This window comes from Silene latifolia, chromosome Y (genome assembly GCF_048544455.1).
Source record: "Silene latifolia isolate original U9 population chromosome Y, ASM4854445v1, whole genome shotgun sequence".
Taxonomy (NCBI): domain Eukaryota; kingdom Viridiplantae; phylum Streptophyta; class Magnoliopsida; order Caryophyllales; family Caryophyllaceae; genus Silene; species Silene latifolia.
The window spans coordinates 19,642,766-19,649,428 of NC_133538.1; positions in this window are offsets into that span (position 1 = coordinate 19,642,766).

Consider the following 6,663-nt stretch of genomic DNA (forward strand, 5'->3'; position numbering starts at 1 on the left):
CCGAAAATTGCAGAAGAACAGTAACGGAATGATTAGAAGTATGAATGAAAATCCAATGCGTAAATAATATCTCGAACCCTAATTATTAAAGCTAATGAAAACTCAATGTAAAACTGATGAATTTCTGAATAAAATCTAGATAGATGTATCTGATGTTCTAGGTTACGTTATATAGCAAACATACGTAACACTTATTATCAAAACCTAAACATAATGGGCTTCAAGTTCCTCGATCTTTTAATTCTCGTCTGGGATAGCAGCTTGGTCAATCGACTAAGCATGACAGTTGATCGACTGCTCTTCAATGTACAGTAGCTTCTGGATCCCGTGAGTTGGTCGATCGACTTAAGGTAGTGGTCGATCGACTGCTTTAGCTGGTGATCCGCTTCTTTAATCTCGTGGACTTGTCTTTTGGGCCTTGAAATGCGCACCAAGCTCGTTCCTCGGGTGAATACTTCACGTCATATGCAATGCAGGATACTCGGGGATGGATTTAGCTTGATTTCCGTCGAATTCTTCACATTTCTGCAATAAAGCACAAAAACACGAAAGTAGACGGAAATGGGGGAAAATGTAGCATAAACTAACAAATGAGCTCTGAAATGCGTGTAAAATGGGATGTAAAACATCATATAAAAGGCACGCATCACCCACCTTGCCTTGCAAGAAGGTTTCCTACCTCATGGTTGTCTTGTTGTGAGTTGAAGGGGCGGAGTGAGACCCGCTAATTGTCTCATATCGGCTATATTAGTAGGTTAGTTTAAATAAGGGTCCTAGTTTTATCACCTCTTTACTCGGGACGAGCAAATGTTTGGTTTGGGGATATTTGATGTGATCAATATTTGAGCATATTTAGTCTCCGAATTAGCCTCGTTCCTATGCTTTTTAGTGCATATTTGGGTCATTTACTATCTTTAGTCCTTTGTTTTGCATATTCTTTGAGGTTTTGTATCCTTGGTAGGAGAGGAGTGCAAACCTTGCATTTTCATGGCAAAATAGAGCTAAATTGATCAAATTTAATGACCAAGCATCAAAGAGAAGACAAGACTAGAAGGCCTTTGTACATAATGTAGTAGATGGGCAATAATGAAGAAGATCCTTGCATCCCCGACAAAATCCCGGAGGATTGTTGGAAGAAGAAAAGAAGAAAGGAAGAAATGGCAAGCTGAACCAAGATCCGAGTGTCTCACCCCTCAGGACGCCCGTCCAGAAGCTCCATAGGACGCTCGTCCAAACCACCAGGTGCTCGTCCAACACCTATACAATCTGCTCGTCCCGACCTTCTGGACGCTCGGATTGTCCTCTAGAGCAACACGTCCTCTTCCTTCTCCATTCGAGATGCGCATATTTTTGAAAGACTAGCTAAAAGGAGACCCGCATCTTTTCTTGAGAGGCGCGATTCCTCAAGGACTTAATCGTCATTTAAGCCCTTACTAACCCTAATTTGTGCACCTAATCCCCACTATAAATATCCCATTAGTCTAATTAGATTATCATGTTCTTCTTATCAATCTTTAGTGTAGTTTATATTATTTTAATCTCTCTTTAATCTTGTAATCAACTTCTAATCAAATATTAATACAAATCTCATTTCCTTAATTTCTCAATTGTTCATCTTTTATTTTGGGTAATTGAAGATTATTTGGGTTTATTAGGACATTGACAACCTTCCATTAATCATCAAGTACTTCTATTATTCTTTGCATTATTATTTTGGAATCTCCATTAGGTATAATTCTCTTAATCCCTTTTTAATTATTGTTAATCATCTTCATTTATTCATCATGTTTTGCTTTGTTAATATGATTGACAACCTTGTTAACATGTTAAACTTGATAATGAGTGAGCAGTTTCCTTAACTAGGGTTAATGGGGAATTAGGGGAAACCAACATGGGGCATGATTCATGCTTAATTTAATATGTTCACATAATTTATTTGCTTACTTGTTGTGATCTCAACTTATGCACATGTTATGTTTGATGAAATGTGAGCCTATGAATCCTTGCTTTTTTTACCCATCACTTACCTTTTCAATGAGACTTGTAAGACATAAACCAACTCAAGTCTCATTAGACCATGCATATAGTTGAGTAGGGAGGATTAAGTCGACTTGTAGGTGTTGTACAATCTAATCGATTCGGCTCCGGGACCCAAACCTTCCTAAGATTGTAAGATATAAACCAACTCGATCCTATCACAACAATAATTGCTTGCTTATAATTTGAGAATATGTTTGTATGATCAATTCCCATGAATCCCCTATGAACCCATGACACCCTAGTGCTTTTAATCAATTGTTTACATCTCATTTTAGTCATCTTGCTTGTTTACTTTTATTGTTATTTAGTTTAGTGATCTTCTTATCTCAACCCAAATTGTGACACCCCTAGACATCACTACTTGCAATCGAAAATCCTACATTAATACCCGTCCCTTGGTTTCTGACCTTTACTTGCCTCTTTACTAGTAGTAGAGTTGTTTGTGAAGTTATAAATATTGTTTTGGTCTAGGTGCTCCTAACGACAAGTAACCGAAATCTAAGCTCAAAGTGGGCTCGACCATACGTCAAAGTGTGGACCATGGAAAAACGCTCCACTCAAATGCTTTTTCAAAACATTTTTAATTTTAAAAGAGTCGCCACTAAATTTTAAATGGAATTTAGAAACCAATTTTAGAGATTTGAATTCGTGTGACTTTACGTGTTAGGAAGTTAATTTAATTTCATTAAAACAACACCCAACCCCGCCCGTTGCAATAACGGTCTCTACTAGGTGAAAGATGGCTATTTCGGAAAGATATCACATGCGTATGCAACCATTGAATTTAAATCCTATCATGCGAATTTCATTCTAAGTCGTTTAAAATGCATTTAATTTCGTCGAAGTGGTTTAGCATGTGAGGTTCATTGATTAAACTAGAAAAACACATCCAAAGAGAGGGATAGGAAGGCTTACGCTTAGCATAAGATGTATTAACAAACATTAGTGGTTAACTCATGCATACAATATAAATTATAAATAAAGTAAATTAAAATCTAAAACATAAACTAATTAAACTAAGGATTAATCAAACAAAGTCAAAGAAGGAAGCAAATTAAAACACAAAACCTGGACAAACCCGTGCACTGCACGGATCTGAAATTTTCGAAATATGTCAGAATCGACCCGTGCACTGCACGGGTTTTGAATTAATACATTGCTAATTACAAAATAAATACTAAATCAATGCAATAAATTAAGAAAATCTACCTAAATTAAAATTACAAATTATAGGTCTGGAAAATCATAAAAAATCAATTTATATATGGTTAAAAATAAATACACATAAATTAAATAAACTCGATTTATTAAATTGCCCTATTCCAACACGAGGATATGTAAATGAGACGGGGTGTACGACCGACCGATATGGCGGATTTCTTTCCCATCTCAAGTCAACGCGGGTGCCGGAATTGTACTTTAACTCATACTCAAACTATTCTAGTTTCGATATTAGTTAGACGATGTTAGACAATGGTTAGTAAATAAACAATAAAAAAAACGAAATAAAAAGGAGAGAAGGGAGTTTTAATGCACCCTCAACCTACATGAATCGTTGACACCGTCTTGGGTCGTAATCGATCGTAGATTTTATCTCGAGGGGCCGTCGTCGACGAAGACAATTGAAATTGAATTTTGAAATCACGAAACAAACACGTTCAAAAGGCAGACTTGAGCAGCGATTTTCAATCGCTCACCACGACTTCGTTTCTCAACGATTTTTTAAACCGAAAGATGTTTTTGAAACTAGAAAGACTGAATTTTGTGAATATGGAAACAAACTAGAAGTTTTAATAGGATTTGTGCACGAGAATCAAGGCCAAAGACCACGACAGAAACTCAAAAACACGATTTGTGTCCCTGTTTTCGAGCGGCTGTCACGGCTTTAGTTTAGGGTTTTTTGGACGATTGATGGTTGTTATTTGCAGTATGTTGTGTGGAGAACTTAGAGGAATGAATGTATGGTGAAGGGGGGGGGGGTATTTATTAGGAGTTTCGAAGGGTAGAAGTAGGGCAACAAGCAGTCGGGCCTGTTTCGCATAGCTGCTGTCCATCAGCTAATTCGTGGGGTTTTTAGGGTTTGTATGGGGGTTTTCTTGGTGGTTAAGCTAAGGTAATATGGGTAAGATAGTAGGGTATGGTGTAGGGTTAATGGGCACGGGTTTGGTAGCTGTTTGGAGCGGGTTTTGGGCTCGGGATTGAGCACGCAAAACAGAGGGGGCTGCTTGTGTTGCGGGCTGTTTGTGGAGTATTTGGGACGGGAATTGGATGGGTTTTGTGGTGTTCTAGGTGCTGGGTTGTTGTGGGTAATGTGGAGCACGGGTTGGTGGTGATGGGTTGCGGGTTTGGACCAAGTTTGAGTCGGTTTAGAAGGGCTTTCGATGGGTTATACAAACACGGGTAAAGGAAGGAATTGGGCTGTGTTGGGGAGTGTTTAGGACGAGATTTGGGTGTGGATATGGGGGTTCGAACTGGGGTTGAATGGGTAGAGGCCTAGGTTGGTCAGTGTACTCGAGATTCGTTCCAACTCGTGAAGAAAACGGGCTCAAAAACCGAGCTATAATCGAGCTCCAAAACGCGTGGTTGAAACGAGTTTTAAATTTTCAAATTCGATTTTTCAAATCAATTAACACATTAAAATAAATGATTTTTCAAATCAAAAAATATATTTTATTTTCAATAAAATAAATTTAAGAAAATAAATTCAAATAATAAAATGAATTCACTTAAAAAAGCTTTAATTTAAATATCATTTAAATTAATAAAATACTCCGTCGACAACGCTCATTCCACATCGTAAAACGAACTCAAATAATGACAATGACAACTAATAAATACATGCGTCCTATCATCATCGGGTGTTTGTCGGATTTTCTATAAATTCCAATATCGACAGATATAGGTATCTACAGAGCCCCCACTTTGACTGAGGCTTGGACAAGGCGAAAGTCAAAGTATACCCCAGGTCCCTCTCGACCTGAGGATTCTGCGGGTCGTTTATAGTCCATTAGACTTGCGTATGTAAGCTCGCTAGCCATAAGAAGAGATCATACCTGAAACTTCGTCGGGGATCAACTCTTGCTTCTGTTGCGTCGAATTATCATCGTTAGTCATCGACCCATAAATTGCATATATGGTGGGTTGAGCCTTATCCTCAGGCGCCTACGTATCCGTTTCTGACGGAATCAAACCCGCGTCGTAGTTCGGCTCGATGGCCCGTAGCTTTCACCGCTTCGGCTCGGATGCCAATATCCCATTGTTCATGTGAGTAAAGACAAAACTTGCGCTTTGCTTATCAATTTCGCTTTCTTGCTAGGGAGAACGATTCACTGAAACTGACGTTTCTGTTGGGGAAATGTCATTTCCGTAGCATTCTGCTGTTGATCTTTGTTATGAGGATGCCATCCTGTCTGTTTTGTGGTGGTCTCTGGAGCCGACGGCGACAGAGCCCCCAGTTGGAGCATATTCTGCAAATTTAATCATAATATATAGCACGCGATTCACGTAGCGACATTTTGATACTTGAAATGGTCATCGACCGAATTTTGATGGGTCTCTGGAGCCGACGGCGACAGAGCCCCAAAAAAGAAAAGGAAAATGGGTTATCGACCCGCAGACATGAACATTGCTTAGAAAAGGTGGGTCATTGACCCGAACTTTGAATATCTCGAAAATGATTGGCCTCTTCGAGGCGAGAATTTATTTCAGTTTTCTGGATCCAAATGATTTTTCGAATCAACACATAATTTTATTTTCAATAAAATTAATTGCGAAAAATTATTTCAAATTTCTGGAGTTAAATGATTTTTCAAATCAAAACACAATTTTATTTTCAATAAAATTAATCGCAGAAGTTTATTTCAAATTTCTGGAGTGAAAGCGATGGGTAGACACGACCTTTTGACGAAAAGACTCGGACTTTCTGACCCGTAACCAATGTGGGCGTAACCTAATAAAATCCGTAAGTGTGTACGGGATGTTAATTCAACACGGGACGCGCAGGGGATGAAATTGTAAATTAGTCACTTCGGTGCACGAACTATGACAAATTCCGCAAGAGAAATGAGCGAACCAAACCCGGGACGGATGGGGCCCACTTGGCGCGCCACACGGGCCCTACACGGCCGAAATAGAGGAGGTATGGGACTTGCTTTCTTATTTCAAAAAGCTACCAAACTTCCTAAAGCTAGTAGGCTTCCAAGTTTCCAAATTTCCTAGAAGATTTAGGTTTCCAAAACCTAAAGGAATTATACTTCCAAAATTCCTCATCTCTTTTCATATATAAGGAAGGGCTAAGGGTTGAGATTTCCCACAATTTCTCAAACAAAATCTTTCGCTTAAAAGAATATCTTTCTTAGAAAAAAACTAGTCATGAATTCCCTGTTTGGGACCATGAAGGGATGGGCGACAGAATTCAGGGGTTTAGAAATCCAAAATCTGAATGCGGCGGGAATTCAACAAATTATTTTCCTGAGGCAAGTCATGATTCAACCCGCATTTCTTAAAGAGTGCCTGAGAGTGTGGGATCCCGAGCATCATGTCTTTGCTTTTCCGGAGGGAGAAATCTGTCCCCTTCCTGAAGAATTTACCATCTTGGGAGGATGGAGGACCACGCAAGAGCCT